Genomic DNA, 20502 nt, shown 5'->3' with positions numbered 1-20502 from the left:
CTATCTTCATGGGTGTAGTAGCTTTTCTTATTTGCACTTTGTTTCTTGTTCCATCTAGCAGGTTCCTTTCCTTTATCCTTATAAGGACATGTTGTAGCATAATGTCCTACTCTTCCACAAGCAAAGCATTTGAAAGGTAGCTTACCTCTGAACCTTCCAGAACCCCTTTGAAGATTTCTGACAAAACTGGATTCTTCTTCCTCTTCTTCTGGAACATGGCTTGCTTCATAGTAATCTTCCTTGCCTGATGCCTTGAAAGCAGCTTCCCTTCTGTCTGATGGACCTCCCTTTCTCATTTCATAAGCAGTTAGAATTCCATGTAGCTGAGACATAGTGAGAACTCGGAGATTTTCCTTTTCTTCTATTGCAGATACTTTAGATTCAAACTTGGGGGATAATGATCTTAGAATCTTTTCAACTACTATAGCCTCTTTTATTTCTTCACCCAAATTTTTCATACAATTAACAATCTCATCTACCTGAAGAAAATAATTAGCCACACTTTCATCATTATACATCTTAAGAGTCTCATACTGAATCCTGAGAGTTTGAAGTTTAGCTCGCTTTACCTGTTCATCTCCTTCATAGCTCGTGACCATTTTGTCCCATATCTCTTTTGCTGATTTGAAGTGCATTACCTTCATGAATTCTGTTTGGGATATACTTCCTAATAGAGTACTGACTGCTTTTGCATTTGTTTCATACTTCTTTTTCTCAGCTGGATCTGTAGGAGTAGCTGAAGGAAAAGCATAGCCTGTTTCTACAATGTCCCAAACTTCTGTACCAAGAGATTGAAGATATGCAGTAACTCTTACCTTCCAATAATTGAAGTTTGTCCCATCAAAAATCGGTGGCCTGATTGATGCTTCTCTCTCGTAGTTGCTCATGATGAACGATCTACCTTCAAGTGATCAAGCTTCTCTGAAGGACCTGCTCTGATACCAATTGTTGGAAATAATACTGAGAGGGGGGGTGAATCAGTATTATCTAGCAATTTAACAAATCTTCCTTATTTGATCTTTGAATTATTCTTGCATATCAGTACCATAAAATAATGAGCATGAACAAAGAAAACAGATAGTCACACCAAAGAACACAAGATGTAAGGTGGAAACCCAATGTGGGTGAAAACCACCTGCTGCAATATGTCTCTATCTTCTTTCAAATTAGAAACTCCTTTTACAATGATTTTTGTACTGGTGCAGTCCTTTACTAGTACGCAGGCTGCAACCTGCAGAGAGCTACAACTCTCTACTGCTTTTCATAAAGCATCAAATGATCATCCAGTACATAACAGTTACTGTCTACTACAGTTAACAGATCAGTAATAACAGAATTAACCCAGAACACCTTATCAACAGATAAATACAATCAATAGAACAGAGACGTAGTTTTTCCTTCTGTGGCCTGCGACCGGACGCATCTAACCTTTTGCTACTCTGCGTCCAGACGCAGATATCCTTCTGCTGCGCTACGTGCCCACGCACTGTTCCTTCAACTGCTCTGCGTTCTGTTGCTTCAGGAACGCATCCAGAAACACTATCGCGCCGCGTCTTTCTGCTACAGGGATGCACCCAAAACCACTATCGCGCCGCGTCCTTCAGCTACAGAGACGCACCCAAAAACACTGTCGTGCCGCGTCCTTTGCTTCAGAGACGCACCTGAACCTTGATCGCTCTGCGTCCCCACACAGATCTCCAGTTACTGAACTGCGTCCCAGACGTACCTGAACTTCGTCTGCCCTGCGTCCCCACGCAAGTCTCCTGATTCTGCACTGCATCCCGACGCGCTTTCCTTTCACCGTACCTGGGTCCCTCCGGGTATGAATGATTTCAAGACTTTAAGTGTAACCCAAACAGTCAGATCTTCAGATCTGATCTTGCGCCAAAGAGATCTCAGTCCTTCAGTAGATTCGCCTTCTTTAGATCTAGATCAGATCTCACCCAAAAGGATATTCAACCAAAGACATCCTTAGCCAAATGATCTCCTTGCTTTATATAGGCAAGCTCCTCCTCAAAACATGGAACAATACCACGAGCCGACACGATAGAAACCCAAAACCGTCGGCTAGATACCACACAAGAAACCCCCACGTGCTTTTTCTCTGCCTTGAAAAGTGTGCGCTGGGTGGACGCACCCTTTGAACGGCTGGACTGCGTCTCTGGACGCGGATCCTACATGGTGTACCTGCGGGTACGCACCTTCTGAACTGGTTTCCTGCGTCCTTCTTAATTTTCAACAAACTGAGAGCCTTGCCACGGGAGTTGCCATCAAGTACAACATCTGTAACATACAGCCATACCAGAAAAACATAATGCCAACAATAAGTGTAGAAGTAGATAGGAGCACAAGCAACAAGAAAGAATGAAAAGCTGGGTATGCTAGTTCAAGTGCACCCAAACCAAAAGAAGAGAAAATGCTAGGTGAGTAGTTCGGGTAGGTAGCTTTATGGTTGCAGAATCATGGCTTGTGATCCATTTCATATTGTCAAGTGTTATATCTATCATATCACAAGTTGAAGGCAGTTGTTCAGTTGAAGGACTTCAAGAAATGCATGTCTAACTTCCCCTTCTTCCTCTTTCCCCAAATCACTCATTAACTTCCCCTAAAAAAGGTCAAGATCTGCTTGATACCTCTTAATTTCATCATTCTCCATATCATCTGCCTTGGTGAAGATCTGCTTCACTAAAGGAATGTTCACACTTCTTCTATCAGTCATTTTCCCCCATTGATAGCCTAAGACATCATCCTTAGCGCTTTTTCTCATCATTATCATATTAACTACTAACTTTATTATGTAACTCCCTATCTATTCCCCCTTCCCCTACTAAAACTATGTATATAACTCCCCTATATATTTATCCCTCCCCCTGGTTGAAAATAACCATATACATCCTTGGAAATTGCTAAGTTTATCTGAAACTCAGCAAGAATCCTCACTTCTCCCCTCAAACCATCTTCTCATGCATTTTGGACCCTTTCCGATGCATAGAACCCTTCATCGCCCCCCTAACTATCTTCCAAATGCATAAGGACTCATTCCTTTGCATAATTCTCCTTCACATTTTTAAAAAATCACCCCTTTTACCTTGGTTTGCCTTTAGAAGGCATGAAACCCCTTTTGCCCACTAAACCCCTCCCAAAACCACATCACTTTCCTCCTAAGTGCCTTTGGACTCCTTCCAAGGCATAAGAATACCCAAACCATGTAAAAACCTTCAAAAAATTGAAAAATCCTCCTTTTCGGGCCATCGGACCCCTTCCGATGCCCTAGAGATCCATTCAAAGCACTTTCATCACCCCTCCGAATTCATTTACCTTTGCATTTTAATAAAATGCATGCTCCGATGAGAAAAGGCTCTATTTGTTCCCCCTCCGATGCGATTTCGCTATCGGGAGGGGAAAGTGGCATGTAACGAACATATTTGGCATTTCTCCGAAGGCAGGTGCCCTCCCTCCGACACGATATCGCTGTCGGAGGTTGGGCAATAAAATGTGTTAACTCTATGGTGCATTGCCGAAAGCCTGGGCCGGACCTGATTTCAAATAATAAAGGGCTTGCAAAGGCATTTCGGGTCCGATGGGTTTCGGCGTTTCTATGTGGCAGCCCCATGACCCCGCCGATAGCGAAATGCCGATGTAATCTCTGCCGTCCATCGCCTTCACCAAATCAACGGCCCATGTTTGATCGGCGGTCACCCCTTGTGTTTGGCTCCGACTAGCGGAGCCGAAATATTATAAAGGCGCAGCTTATGAGGTTTTCGGGTCCGTAAGGGCCCCTTGTGCAACGAAAGGAAGGCTCCCGACGAGCCGGAGCCGCAATGGTATGTAAATACAGTGTTAAGGGTTTCGGGTCCACGGACCCGTTTCAATTGTAAATGCGCCAATATGAGGGTCCCGATGGGTCGGACCCGAAAAGAGATAAAGTGGGTCTGTATAGCATATCAGGTCCGCCATTTTTTGGCGATCACACAGATGCTACCCCCCGGTCCCTCCGACTGCCGATATGCGATTTAGCGCCAGTCGTCGGATCGGGCGCCCAGATCAATGGCCCTGAGTTAATTGCAGCACTCCCCATGTATCGCTCCGACTGGCAGAGTCGAAATAACAATAAAGCATGGTATATTAGCATATCGGGTCTGCGCAGTCTCGGCGATTGTTTATGTGCCACCCCCTGGTCCACCCCGATGCGATATTGCGATGAGATCTGGGCCGTTGGATCGGCTTGTGCCGGATGCAACGGCCAGGATTTAATGATTGCTACAGTGTCCACTTAAGCGCCAAATTTTCACAATTTCGCAGTGTTTTGAGAGCATTTTCATATTATGATAAAATGGTCGTTGTTTAAGGTTTGTGTGCAGCGCTCCCGCCCGCCACAACCAATAAGGGAAATCATACATCCTTAAGCCATTTAGGATCACTCCAAGCCCAGTTTTGCTCTAGGGGGCCAGTCTCGACCTCGACACAGTTGGCAACACTTTTTCCTCCTGTTTGCACCATTTTTCAAAAAGTTTAAGGCTAGTTTTGATCGGCCAGAGTGCCGATGGCATTCCAAAGGCCACGGGAACCTTTGCAGCAGTTAATTTTGCATTAAAAGGCAGAAAAGGGGCGATTTGACAGCGTAAAGTGTATTAGAGGAAAGAGAAGGCTCAAGTGCATGTCAAAGGGTATCAGGAAAGCGGCAGAGAGTATCAGTATTGCGGTTCAAAGCAGATGAATTCAAAATGGCCCCAGCAGATCTAGCAAGCCGTCATTGAGCCGTATAGCTCACCAACTCACAGATTTTGGCCATTTAAGGCAACAGGACCACTTGAAGGTAGATTAAAGGATTTTCAATGCAGATTTATGACAAGTGCAATGGTCCCAGTCACATTTTGGAGCAGCGTTGCTTCCTTAATTGTGTAGTTATCACACAGAGGATAGCGTGTGGCTCAAGACATTCTTTCAGTCCATTTTTGAAGCTGCAGGACCCTGTGCAGCCCTAAAGAGCCATTTTGATGAGGCTGCTCCCTCATGCGCAGCTGTTTTAAGTTATTTTATGCATTCATTTCCAGCAGAACTTAGCATTAGAAGCAGTTATTGCACAGATCTTTTTGATCTATTTTGATAGATATTTTGTAGACATTTCCTCTATATATACCACCCTCTGCACTGTTTTAAAGGGGGTTGGTTGTATGACTCCTCTAGAGACTCGCTCTGTATCTGATATGATTTCTTTAATCAAAGACTGCTTAAAGCTTGGAGGATGGACTGTTTGAAGTGTTTTTAATGGTTGAAGAGTGAATGATGGAATTCATGTGATGCTATATGGATCAATAAGTGTTTCTCACCTCTGTTATTTCAATTTCATACATGCTCAAGTCACAGAACAAAAGATTGGTCTAGAATTTGCTTAGCTGCACTCTATGCTCAGTTTCTGTGGCTTCTTAATGTTTTCCTCTTGATTTAGGCATAAATATGAATTCCTTTGTGGCTCATGTTTGATCTATTTCACATATGAATGACTGTTGTTTAAGAATTCTTAGCTGCTCCTAGATAGAGCTCATTCATCTTCCCTCTGTTAAGCTGAGTGAGAGATTCTTTGTTGCCTCTCATTCCTCAGCCCTCATTCTATCCTTTAAACTTAAGTGTTGTTTCACGAGTAGCTACCTTGCTCCTCATTCCTCTTGTGACCAAGAAAACGCACCAGCAGTCCTACTCCATGACTCCATGCCCAATGGTTTGAAACTTACCACACTATGCATTGCCTCTCTACTTGAAAACATCCTCCTTCCCACCAAACATAAACAAAACCCCTTGAACTCAATAACTAGCCTAATATCATCTTCAACAAAGCTAAATCATAAAGAGAGAGCCCTCTCTGACTGCAGGTAGGCTAGGACCTGCAGTCCAAAGATTGGTTTGTGGTTACCTCGGCCGTATCCCTTTGAGGAGCTTTAGGGACAACCTGAGTGTTAACATAATGGTGACTCTGCTAGGAAGCATCCTCAGATAATTTCACAAATCAAGTTGGAAAGCTCCACTGGGAATGAACCAGACCTCCAAAAGTTTCTTTCTAACCCATACATTCTTAGAAAATCCCCAAAACACAAGCCAAAAGCTGGCTTCTAGGAAGAATTCATGCTATACAAGGTCAAATCCAGACCCAAATCCCATAGTTTCCTTTGAAAATCCGAATTTGATCCAGAGAAACCTCAGGAAATTAGAGCTAAAGGAGGATTTTGCTGATTCTACTCCTGTGATAGTTCAACCAAACTGTGGCCCAACCCCTGCCAAAGTTTTATTTCGTTCAACCCCTATTTCCCCTTGTTCTTCATCCACTCCTTCCACACCTCTATTCACTACACATACTACCACTACTACTCCTATTATCCCAGTTGTTCCTATTGTCCCTCTTATCCCTGTGAATATGGCTAACAGATATGCACCTTTGCAATTACCTGCTAATCCTGGAGCTATGCCTCAGGATTACCAAACTAAAATCACATATTTTGATGGCACAAGTGCCTGCACAACCCTTTAGCATACAAAGAAAATGCAGGATTACTTTGAAAGCTATGAGATTGACGATGATGGTGTGAGAATGAAGATTTTTGTCCAAAGTTTGACAGGCGATGTCAGGACTTGTTTTAGAGCACTCCCAGCTAATTCCATAGCAGACCCAGAAGCCTTATACTAGTCATTTATCAACAGATGGGAGAAAAAGAAAGACCCCTTGCACATACTAGCTGAATATGATACAATCAAAAGAGGTCCACAAGAAACAGTCTTGGACTATTGTGCAAGGTTCAATAGCGTTTATAATGCTATCCCACAAAACTTAAGGCCCCCACTTGACCTTGCCTTATATAAATTCCTTGATGAATTCAACCCAGATATGGCCTACCAGTTAAAAGAAAGAGCCCCTAAAAGCCTTGCAGACATGCAAAACGTGGCTGTCACTGTGGAGGCAAATTTAATTGCCAAAAGAAACAGAGCTAGAACTGAGAGAAGAACCACCTTCAAGGAAGAGCCCTCAGCCTTAGATCAAAAGCTAGATGCTATTATTAATGGCATGCACAGGCTGGGAGACAGAGTAGAGAGTGTTGAGAGGAAATCATCATGGGACGGGCAGCAAGCTAACACTGTCAGGAACCCGAATTTCACGAAAAATCAAAATCCAAATGCTGGTAGGTCTAGCCCAGACCATGATATAAGACCTCCTTTTCAAGAAAACTACGCAGAGGCATCCACTTCTAATGAACCCATAGAAGACACTCACATGAACTTAATGGATTTGAAGGGTGAGCAACAAATTTTTCTAACCCAAGAAGACCAAGATGACCATGAGATAAATCAATTTCAGACTAACTCTGGTGAGTCTTTTGACTTTAAACAAGGTTATGATTCAGCTATTTATGAAGTCCACAAACAGTATAAGCTCAGGACAAGAACCATAGATGTGCCCGAAAAAGTTAAACCAGAGGAGGGAAAACATCCCAACCAGATTAGAGGCAAGGCTATTATAACAGAAACAACTGATATAACTGTCCCAAACCTATACCAAGTGACTGTAGAGGACATAACAGACATACAGCCTTCTGTTGATCAGCCTCTGCCACCTTCTTCCTCAAAAGAGAACTTGAACAACGTTCCAAAAATCCCTCTTAAAACTGAAAAACCGCAAGCAATCAATTCCCATAACGTTGACATACAAGAGCAAATCGCTGATAATTCAAATGAAAAAGAAAAAACTGTCGTCATCAACACCAAGACTCCATTGGAAAAGCCATTTAATTTAGAGGCAGAGATTGGAAAACTTAAAATATCCATCCCCCTCTCAGAACTTGCCAAACATGATGTGTATAGGCAAAAAATTCAAAGATCACTTCAAATGCCAGAGGTCAAGGATGATTTTAGATGATAACCCTGAGCTGTTGTTCGGTCCTGAAGTTAATGGAAAATCAACATATGGATCTGTTCCACCCTTTTATGTCAGTTTTCACATTCATGACAAAGTCTTGCACAATGCTATGTTTGACTCAGGTGCCTCACACAATCTTATGCCCAAAGTTGTAATGGAGAAACTAAACCTTGATGTCACAAGACCCTACAAAGATCTATTCTCGTTTGACTCAAGTTAGGTCAAGTGTTTAGGCTTAATCAAAGACTTATGTGTCTCCTTAGTCCAATTTCCCAACAATACAATCCTAATGGACGTGGTGGTTGCTGACATCCCACCAAAGTATGGCATGCTCTTGTCAAGATCTTGGGGGGCAAAACTCCAAGGATCTCTCCAATTAGACCTCTCCTATGCCACTATTTCAGTCTTTGGGCAACCAAAGAGACTGTATAGAGAAACACTGATGAAGTATGTGGTAAGTAGTGAGGAAAAGCCCCAGAATTTCCCTATCTATTCAATCCATTCTGATATGGATTCTTTTATTTTGTTTAATGATGAAACGAGTCCTCCAACTGATGATAAGCATATGGCTTTAGTACAACAAGCGCACATCAATGAAATCGGTTGCACATACCCATAAGACTGTTACAATAGCCAATGCAACCAGCACACAAGAAAAACCTCCCGAAACACAAGACTCGGGTCTGCCCAATCCTAAAATGACTGAAACTCTTAATACTAACCACAAGCAAGAAATCACATGGTATTTAGAGTTTGATGGCTCTGTTAACAAGTTAGGAGCAGGGGCAGGAATATGGATTCACAATACACATAACAACCATGCAGAGGGTCATGCTTATAGACTGAATTTCAAATGCACCAACAACATGGCTGAGTATGAGGCACTCCTCTTAGGCCTTAAGATGCTCAAAGCTTTAGGAGTTGCCAAAGTTTCCATTCTAGGTGACTCAGACCTAGTAATCCAACAAATGAAATGCAACTTTGTTACCAATGATAGAAGGCTAAGAGCTTATAGGACTGCTGCCACTGCAATACTTGATACATTCACTGAATCCAAGCTTGCCAATATTTCAAGAAATCATAACATTCATGCTCACAGCCTAGCCACTTTCGCTAGTACATGCAAGCTTCCCTTTGAGCCAAATCACCATTTCACTGCTGAAATAAATCATAGGCCTGCTGTCCCAAATAACATTAAAGACTGACAAGTGTTCGAGGATGATGCTCAAATAAACAATTTTCTTACCTTACAGCATGAATTTGCAGGCCTAAACATTGATGAGGATACCATGGAGGACCCACAACAACAAGCATTAAACGAAAATCAGCAAGCTGTAACAGCTATAACAGCCAGACAGATCCTAAGCCCAACAGTCTTTGACAATGAAAACATTGAAGAGCTGAAACAAATGCATTTGGAGGAAATAGATAAAACAGAGGCCGAGATTATTGATCTAGAAGACAAATTTCTCCCGGTTGGCCTCACTCCACTAGAAGACATGTTTGATGCAAATTATGTGCCCAAAAAGCCAAAAATGCAGCCTATAAACACTGCCATAGAAGAATACAACATTGGGACAGCAGAGAAGCCCAAAATGATCAAACTGTCTAAATCTTTGCCTCCTGATCAAAAACCAAAGTATGTGGATTTGTTCAAAGAATTCCAAGATGTCTTTGCTTGGTGTTATGAGGACTTGAAGTCCTATGATACCTCAGTAATCCAACACACCATTCCCTTAAAACCAAATCAAAAGCCTTTCAAACAAAAACTTAGAAGAATCAACCTTGTTCTCCTTCCCTTGGTTGAGAAGGAGGTAAAGAGGATGTATGAGGCAAGAATCATAGCACCAATCAGATTTTCCGAATGGGTGTCAAACTTAGTTCCCACAAGAAAGAAAACAAATGAGATCAGACTATGTGTAGATCTCAGAAATCTAAATCAAGTCTCCCTAAAGGACCACTATCCTTTGCCCAAAATGGATCACATTCTACAGAGAGTAGTGGGGTCATCACGAATTTCCCTGCTCGATGGCTTTTCAGGTTTCAACCAAATACTTGTTCACTCGGATGACCAAGACAAGACAACATTTACCACACCGTGGGGAACATTCAAGTATGTTAAAATGCCTTTCGGCCTAAAGAACGCTGGTGCCACCTTTCAAAGGGCAATGGACATTGCATTCGCCAAGGAAATCCATGATTTCCTAGTTGTCTACCTTGATGACTTAACCCCTTTCTCCAAATCTGATAAAGAGCACCTCAAACACCTAAGGAAAATATTCATCACATGTAGGAAATATGGCATTTCCTTGAATCCCAAGAAGTCTCTCTTTGGCCTTGAAGAAGGCAAATTACTTGGACATATCATCTCAAAGGATGGTATTAGAGTTGATCCGGAAAGGATCCAAGCCATACTGCAAATCCCATATCCTAGAAATATAAAAGAATTGCAAGCATTCCTTGGGAAAATCAATTTCCTAAGGAGGTTTATTCCAAACATGGCTGAGCTAATAAGAATGCTAAACAACATGCTCAAGAAAGACGCCAAGGTAAAGTGGTCTCTAGAGGCCAAGCAAGCATTTGAGGATATTAAATCAGCCTTAACTCAAGCCCCAGTCCTCACAAGTCCAAAATTTGATAGGGACTTTATCATATTTTCATTTGCATCTGATAATACTATAGCTGTTGTCCTTTTGCAAAAGGATGATCAAGGAATTGAAAAGCCAATTGCATTTTTCAGCCGAGCCTTAAGAGATGCACCCCTGAAATACCTAATCATGGAGAAGCAAGCCTATGCCCTTGTTAAAGCAATCAAGGAATTCCAAATTTATATTTTATATTCACATGTGATTGCTTATGTGCCAAATGCTATTGTAAAAGACATATTAACCCAAGAGGGGTTGGAAGGCAAAAGAGGCAAGTGGATTGCTAACATTCTTGAGTATGACATAGAAATAAAACCAACCAAGTTAATAAAGGGACAAGGTTTAGCTAAACTGATGTCCGAAACGAACTTTCAAGCCTTAGATATCAACCAACTGGACAATGAACAGGAGCTGGCGACTCCACAGATCAGTGACACCTTTTTGCAATCCCCATGGTATGCTGATATTTGCTTTGTATTGTTAAACCTATGTGCTCCCCCAGGATTGTCCAGGACCAAGAACAGATTTTTAAGAATGAAGGATTTGAAATTTTGTGTCTTAGGTGGTGCATTATTTTGGAAAAATCATGAAGGTATATTACTTAACTGCTTGATTGTGAATGAAACTAACAATGTCATGAAAGAATTCCATGTAGGGGACTGTGGAGGACATCTATATTGGAAGTCCACTGCTGATAAAATTTTAAGGGCTGGTTTCTATTGGCCCACTTTGTTTGCAGATGTAAAGAAGTTTTCCACCTCATGCCACAATTACCAAATCTTTGAAGGCAAGAAAAAGCTGCTCCCTTTGCCTCTTAAACCCATCTCAACCGAAAAGCCTTTTCAACAATGGGGTCTTGACTTTATTGGAGAAATCCATCCCTCTTCCTCAGGCTAGCATAAGTGGATCTTAACAGCTACCGACTATTTCACTAAATGGATTGAGGCCAGCCCATGTAGGCAAGCCAATGACACCACCATTATCCAATTCCTTGAGTGCAATATCCTTTCTAAATTTGGCTGCCCTGAGAAGATCATCAATGACAATGCCGCTGCTTTCAAATCCAAAAATATGATCAATTTTTGCCATAAATTCCATATCACTTTAGGCCATTCCACAGCCTATTACCCTCAGGGTAATGGCTTAGCCGAATCATCCAACAAAAGTCTGATTAGTATTATCAAGAAGACCTTAGAAGAAAACAAGAAGAATTGGCATAAAAAGCTCACCAATGCCCTATGGGCAGACAGACTTTCAACAAAGAGATCCATTGGAATGAGCCCTTATGAGCTAGTATATGGCATGGAAGCCAGATTTCCGTCTTCTTTAGGCATTCCTGTTATCAAGTTGCTGCAGGAGGTTCAAGCTGAACCAAATGATATTCAACGAAGAATCAATCAGACCATTCATCTTCAGCAAACTAGAGAGCAGGTGTATGACAGAGCTCAAATGTTACAAGAAAGGCTAAAGAAGGCATTTGACCAGAGGGCTAAAGCTGAGGATTTCTTTATTGACGACAAGGTTCTAAAGTGGGACTCATGAAGAGAAGACAAGGGAAAGCATGCAAAGTTTGACTTTCTGTGGTGTTGGATACCTATAGTAATAGGTTTCATATTTCATGATTGGCAAGAGAAAAGCCAAATATGCTCTGCTTTGGTATCCCAAAGATCCCATATTTCTTAGAGAGCAAGAGCTGGGTAAAGTGTTTCTAGTATTGAGGACCTTGTTTCAATTTTTGTGGATGATTCAACAGTTTAATCTGGATCATGCCATGTTTCAATTTTGAGTTGTAGAATAGAGAAAAAAGGTCTGTCCAAACAGCTTAATCTTGGCAGACAAGTAGTTCAGGTAGAGAAACAAAGGTTTCCAAAAGTTTAATCTGGGACCTTGGAAGACATAAGGGTAGAAGTAGATAGAGAGAAAAGAGGAAAAAAGCCAAAGAAAAGAAAAGGCAATTGAGGGTTGCAAGTTCAAGTGCCCCTCCAAGAAGAAACAAAAAATGCTAGGCAAAATAGTTGGGTAGGCAGTTGTGGTTGCAGAAAAAATATGATCACCATTACACAAGTATCAATAGGTCTCTTGCCAAGGCAATTGATCTATCAGCAAACAAAGTGGTGAATTCCAGGAAATTACAGCAAAGAGCATCACTAACTTCTTCTCTTTCCCTCTCTAAACCATCACTAACACCCCTTTCTAAATCCCCCTTCTTCATTCATATTAACTCCTAATTCTACTATATAACATCCCTTATCTTACCCCACCCCTAATACTATTAACACTAAAGTGTATAAAACCCCAAATCTTATGTATATTCCCTCCCCTAGGCATAATAGCCGTGTATTTTTCAAAAAAGGGACCAAATGGCATCTGGCCACTTTGGTGAACCTATTCCACCCATTTCCCCTCTACTGCAAGTCGATTTACCTTCAAATCACCCCTGCACTGCTAAAACCCACTCTCTGAAATCCATTTTGCCTGTAAAACCTTTGCAAAGGTCAAATTCCCGCCTCTGGCACATTCCCCGATCCTACCGCATTGTGGTTTAAACAAACATTTGAAAAAACCCACACAAACCCACAAATTTTGATTTTTCCGCCCGTAATATTGAAGGCGCATGTTATCCCTCCGCCAGCCGTCGGATCAAGCCCACCAGATCCGACGGCCTACAGCAATATCGGAGCGCCTCCCGTGACCGCACGTTAACTTCCGGGGAAGTGACGTTGCGCCTTGTCACGCCTCCTCCACGCGTCGGGCGTTAAACTATCTCGGAGCCCGCTCTGACATCCATCGCGCCGTACCTTAACCGCCCCGGGAGACTGCAACGGTTAAGCCCTTAACCGTGACCGCTGCACGTTAACCGCAACTTGCCCGCCGTTAATTCACCGCCACGTCGTTGCCTGCCCGTACCCGCTTATATTATTGGCCCACCTCACTGCTGACTGGGCTGCCACCTCGCCTAAACCGTTGACCAGTCGCCCACCGCCACGTCGCCTGATGACGTCAGCTGACGTCACCTCACCATGACCCACCAATGACGTCATGCTGACGTCAGCAGAAAAAAGCGCCAAATGGTAAAATGAGCCATATTTACCAAATTTTCCCGTATTTTTACCATTTACACTGTGTTTTTACTGTGCGCTTTGCTTGACCGTTTGAGCTCGAATTTTCGCCAGCCAGTTGATTTGCCCGGGCGACCTTCTCAAAAAGCACCTGTGTACCTGTGTTTCAACCTCTGCTCGTCGAATTACAGGTATTTAGACCATTTCGCCCTCCATACGACCTTCATTTAGCTCAAAATTGCTCACAGGGATAATAGGACCATAAAGACTAGATTTACACCGTTCATTCCCCTTTATTCATCCGGCATTGTCACTGTGAGGGCCAAGAAACGCTGGCAGAGCTCTAAAAACCTGCAATTTCCATTAAACCTCTGTAATTCTGCGTTTTCCCGGCAGAAGTGCTAATAGACATTATTTCACCCTGTTAGAGAGTTCAGTCACACCACAGAGAGATTCTATCACTAGAATCCAGTAGTATTTCAATTGCTACTGAGAGAATTCCCCTTGAATACTCAAAACCTCAACCGTTTCCACAGAAGACTGTCTCCAGACTGTGTTTTCACCATTCCACCTGTCTATTTGCAATTCTAGTAACTTGAACAGCTATGGAGACCCCTATTGCACTGAACATCAAGCCCATCAATGCTCCTCACCAAGAACTAGCATGGAAAGCCCTGGGAGACATGGACTACCAAATGCTGGATTGGTTTCCTATGGGAACCAAGTATAATGTGTTAATGCTGAATGAACTAAGAGCCCAGCACCATAGTGGAGCAGATATCTTGGGGATTTGGGAGTCAAATTTGCCCATATACAACCTTCCCCAAGTCAATCCAATGCCAGAGCTCATTTACAGCTGCCAGGAATGCTATGACCCCAGCCAAAGGGCAGTCATAAGCCCCACAGGCCTAGTCCTGTTCCAGATCACCCCAGAGAGCATAAACCAGATGCTGCACTTCAATACAGCCAAGAAATTGACCCCTCTGTCCATGCAGAATCTAATTAACACAGGGATCAAGCTGTCCAGTGACCAGATTATCAAAATCAACCAACTGTTCGTCATATCAGGCTCTGAAACAGTCAGAACCCCTCCTATTGGGTACCATTGTCTGAATGAGTTGGGCAGAATGTTGGTGGACCTAATTAGCTATGTCCTAGGGTTCAGGGGGCTGGAAGATGTAGATGAAAGTATAATGGCAATGCTGTCCATGTTTGCCCCTGGTAAGCCTCCAGCTGTGCAATATGATTATGCAACTTACATAGCAGAGAAAATCCATGATCAGTTCATGAATTTGAAAAGGGAGAGGCTGTTTAGGTACTCCTCATATATCTATCATTTATTTCTTTTCTATCAACCAGCTACCTTCTCAGTTCCTTTGAGGCCACTCAATGCCCAAGGAAGCCCAAGATCAGTTGTTTTCTGGACCTCTGTGTTTCATTTTACCTCAGTATCACCCTATACATACTGTGAGTTCATTGATCTATTTGTTCATCCGGCCCTAACAGTTCTGCAAGGTACTCCTCCTCCTAGATTAACCGATGAAATGAGGAGGATTCTACATCTGAACAAATCCTACAACATTGGCAACTGGTACTTCTACCAGAACCACACAGTCATTAGGATATATGGCTGTGAATTGAACCCATTTAGATTGCCAAGGTATGTCCCCATGAGGCTTTTTGCCCTGGAGTATTTCAGGCAGTTTGGGAACTCAGATTACCTTCACTTTCAGAGTAGAAACAAGAAGTCACAATTGAAGGTAAGAAGTCAGCTAGGTTCCTTCCTGTATAACAAGAAAGAGGAAGGATGGAAAGAGGCACACAGCATGCTGGAAGGCCTCAGATTGCAGACCAGTTTTGAGTGGATTCCTTATGACCCCAATCATAGTATTTCCCTCAGGAGAATTAGATACAGACTGGGCAACTATGCACATAAAAGACAACCGGAAATAGAAAAGTATGCCAATGCACTAGATTGGGAAGAGGGTACACTAATAGAACAACTCACTGAGGTAGAACTGCTTGAGAAAGAAGCCAGGAATGTACAAAAGGAAACTGACTTGGAAACTTGTGCACAGGTGCCCTACTCCTACAGAAAGCAAAGTGGAACAGCTGCTGGATCTTCAGCAGCGCAGCAGCAAACCACTGAGAAGACATCCCAGGCAGCAAGCAAAGACAAAGGTAAACAGGTGGAACAGCCACCTGTATTGACAGAGGAACAAGTGGACACCTTGCTACAGCAGCAAGAGGAAATGGAACAGCAAGAGCTGGGACAACAACAAGAAAAAGCACAGTCCAGTGAGCAGCCCTTACAGCAGGAAAAGGGGACAGATCAACCTGGCAGTACCGAGCAGCAGCCTCAAACAAATGTCCCTCCCAGGACAGACACCAATGTTGACACATCAGTCCTCCAAACACCACAAAAGGAGGATGTGACAAGGAAAAGGGAGAGAGAGACCCCCCACACCTCATCTTTCATCAGGGGAGAGAAGAGACAAAGACTGAATGACTCCCAAGAGGAGGACATTGCAGTAAGGCAAGCCATGGGTATGGGCCCACCCAGTGGAGAAATTTCGGCCAGCTCATCCCAGCGAGGACATGACATGACAATGGGAGGAGAGGTCAGCTCCTCCAGTGAAACAAGAAAAGGACAGTCAAGTATAAAACAGCAATTCATTGACATAAAAAGGAGGAGTGATCCAATAAAAGTGCAGCTATATGATCACTTGTTGAACCTAGCTCCTAGCAACCAGCAGAGACTCATGTCTGCTTTCGATGTGAGCGAAGGCAAAATGATAATGAGCCACTTCATGCCTACAGCTTTGCAGCCTCAGTCCACCTCGGACTATCTGAGAACCAACATGGAGGTTCTTGCCAAAGACATACACCCCATGGACAAGATTGAACTGCATAAGCAGACTGGTGAAATGGTGTATGCCTCCTTGGCAGATGAGACATTAGAAAATTATAAATTAAAGAGCAGTCTAGACAACACAGCTTCTCAACTGGAGTTAGAAAGAGCTTCATCACAAGCCAAGGACAATAGGATCAAGTCCTTGGAAGAGGTAATCATAGAGATAGGGCATGACCCTAAAGATGTCAAAGGCATTCAAGAGCTCCTGAAGATAAGGGATGCAGACATGGCAGCCCTAAGAAAGAAGATCAAACTCCCGGCCACCCTCCATCCACAGATCGATGAAGTTGCCCAGCAAAGGCAAGAGAAGGATGCTATAGATCTGTTGGTGTCCTTATATAAAGAGCTGGTCAGGACTCAGGACCAGCTAGGACAGACTGAAGCTGCAAAGGCAGCACTACAGGAGACACTGAAGCAAAGAGAAGAGGGCCAACCCTCCCAGCCTCCTCCTATCATAATAAACCTTGAGGAAACTCCTCCCAAGATTACTCCTCCTCTTCAGCAAACAGAAACCACGGCACCATCCACAGCAGCAACAACTACAAAATCAGAACAGGCTGCTAGCTTAGACATGCAAAAGCTGCAAGCTGAGATCCAAGCCATGGAATCTCAAATGAAAGAGCTGGATGAGCTTAAGAAAACCTTGACTAAGGTAAATGAAAGGTTTGACAGGAGCAAACAGAATGAGGCAACCAAAGACAGAGAGGTGAAAGCTCTTAAAAAGAGGATTGCTGAACTAGAGAAGGAGCTTGCACTAGAAAGGGTGACAGCTGAAATGAAAGCAGTATTATGGAGCAACATTGGAAGGTCCATTGCCAAACAGTGGCAATATATTGAGACCATGGATGAGCAAATGGTGCTCATCACTAAAGCAAATAAAGAAATACAGAGAGCCAGGGCGAGCCTTGGACACATGCCAGAAGCTGCTACAAGGATAATCAACACTCTGAACTATAAGACTAGCTCTCAATTAGCTGTCATGGGAATCACTAACAGGACAGAAGCAATTGCTGTAGCAAAGAGAGTCGTTACATTAAGGAACTTAGTTGGAACATTGGAGAGGAGGACCCAGGATATGCAAACTGAGATCAATAGATTCCTGGAAAAATTCGTGACTCTGCAGAACAGAGGCCTCCCCAGCATCTTAAGCAGTGTAGGAAGACTGCTCACCCTGGACAATTATAACAAGAGGATTGATGCCCATGCAGTGGCAGAAATTGCACAACCACCCAGCACTTCAGCAGAGCCAGGGCCAGCCACAGGGCAAAGTATGTATGACAGAGTGGAAAACCTGTTTTTCCTAATGAATGAAGTGGACCATCTGTTTGACACACCACCTAACTTCTTCAAATTTACAGAAGCAGATGAAACTCTGGGTGCAATCCTAGCACACCAACTGCCCACTCAGGATGCCTGGAGAAATTTGACACAAACAGTTCTGTCAGGCCAGAATCAGTAGCGCTGTTCCTACAGGCAAATAAGCATCATGCGCAGGCACAGTTTTGAGGAAAAATATCTACAGGTAAGAGGCAGAGGCTGAGCCAACTCAGCAGGACCATTGAGCTCAACACAAGCAACAGTCACAATCACAGGTGACAAGTCCAAGACACAGCGTACAAAGCATTAAAGACAGATTTTCCAGCATTTACTCAGAAAATCTCGACCGACTTAGCTGTCTCCAAAGGCTAAAATATCTTCTGACAGAGCATTAAAATGCCTGTACTCTGTAATCAATGCTGCATTAAATTGTGCCCATAATATCTTAAATAGTTGGTAAGGAAGTAAAATCTGAGATAACTCAGGACTCAGATATTTTGTAAATGACCGCAAGTATATATTCACCCTTCACAGCAGTGAAAAGGGTTGGTTGGTGGTTGTTATTTTCTTTTGAAGAGCTCTAGCTCGTTGTAACATTTTCAGAAAATTAATACAAAGGAAGAATGGAATTTCCAAGGCTCGGTGTTCTTTGATGTATTGTGGTGAAAGATGAATGTTACAGGATTCCAGGGTGTTGCATAAAACAGCAAGTATTCTCAAATCTCTTTGTCATGTGTTTTTGAGTCTTTGGTTCTCTTAGTTGTTCTAATGTTTTACACTTGATAGCAAGGTGAAAGGATAGTACCAGGATTTAACCATGTTTACCCTGGACTCAAACCGAGCTATTATATATGTTTTCCTCATATACAGTGACAGAATTGTAATTCTTAATTGCTACAATTCAAAACTGTGTTTTTATTGTAACAGTCATCCTCAGGGATTCAACTTTTGCCCCTAAGACCTCTGTTTTCTCCTCTTAAATCTGTCTGTTGGGAACATATAGATAACAAGTGAAAATTCTTAAATGCTTTCACTGTTGTATTACCTGTTTCCAGTAATTTAATCAAAAAACCTGTTCTATTAAGCACTCTAATGGCCCTGTAAGTTCCATCTTTCATCTCAAAGTTTCAAACACTTATAGCCACAGACTCCATTGCCCAATGGTATTCAACCTCTCTGAAAACTACATCAATAGAATCTAAAAGGAGTTTCATCAACCAAACATAAACAAAAAATCAGTACATAAAAGCTAGCCTAAAACCCTATTACAAACAGTTGCAAATCATAAAGAGAGAGCCCTCTCTGATCACAGTTTGGCTAGGAACAGTGATCCAAAGATTGGTTAGTGGTTACCCCGGCCGTATTCCCTTGGGAGTCATAGGGAACAACCTGGGTGTTAACATAAATGGCGACTCCACTGGGGACTTAGAATTTTTCAATTACTATCTATTTCCAAAAGCTACCATCAAGCCTGAAACTAGCCAAGAGGCCTTAGGACTGTTTCTGTAAACACAGGGACAGCTTTAGGGAAGAGCTAACTAGGGAAACTTCATACTAGCTTTGAGAAATATATAGTCATTCCAGAATTCTTACCTAGTCCTTGAACATACAAAACTTTCTGTACAAAGTTCTAAAGAATACTTAGAAGCTGGCTCCCAAAAGAAACCCAAGGCACACTAGGGCAAACCCTGACCCTAATCAACCCATCATCGTCGATAACCCAAATATCATACCAAAGAACATAAGGAGACAGCAAAAGCAGGAGAAGCTTGCTGATTCAGATATAAGTTTACACCAACCTATCCTCATTCCAACTCCTTGTAAAGTCCTTTTCCGTTCCACACCTAATTCCCCTAGCTCATCATCAACACCTCACAGCCCTTCTCTCCCATCTTCACCATCTGCACACACTCCCTCAACCAGTTCCCCACTTATTACCCATCCTCTTAACCCGGTTACACCTGTAATCCCTGTTGTCCCATTTGTTCCTATTAACCCTATAAATCCCATAAACATGGCTAACAGATATGCACCGCTGCAGATACCAGCCAATGCTCCAGCTCTACCCCAAGACTACCAAACTAGACTCTCATTTTTTGACTCCCATGGCCCTTTGACAGCCATCCAGCATGCTAAAAAGATGCAAGACCACTTTGAGACCTATGAAATAGATGATGACAGTGTTAGGATGAGAATTTTTGTTCAAAGCTTAACTGGGGATGTTAGAACTTGGTTTAGATCCTTAAATGCAAATTCCATTGCAACCCCTGAAGTTCTATACCAGGAATTCACCAACAGATGGGAGAAAAAGAGAGATCCGCACCATATACTTGGTGAATATAACACTATTAAAAGAGGTCCCCAAGAAACGGTGTTGGAGTATTGTGCTAGGTTTAACAACATATACAATGCTATTCCCCAGAACTTAAGGCCCCCTCCTGATTTGGCCCTTTATAACTTCCCTGATGGTTTTGATTCTGATATGGCCTATCAGTTGAGAGAAAGAGACCCTCCAACCCTTGCAGAAGCCCAAAGAGTTGCAGTCACTGTAGAGGCCAACCTAATTGCCAAAAGAAACAGGGCAAAGCTGGAAAAGAAGGTTGGTTTCAAAGAAGAGCCCTCGGGCTTTGATCAGAAGTTGGATGCAATACTAAACAGCATGAA

This window comes from Pinus tabuliformis, chromosome 5_1 (genome assembly GCF_031772625.1).
Source record: "Pinus tabuliformis cultivar Carrire ecotype Pingquan chromosome 5_1, CPIR1, whole genome shotgun sequence".
Lineage (NCBI taxonomy): Eukaryota > Viridiplantae > Streptophyta > Pinopsida > Pinales > Pinaceae > Pinus > Pinus tabuliformis.
The sequence above is the reverse complement of the archived record's forward strand: the minus strand, read 5'-3'. Positions refer to the sequence as shown.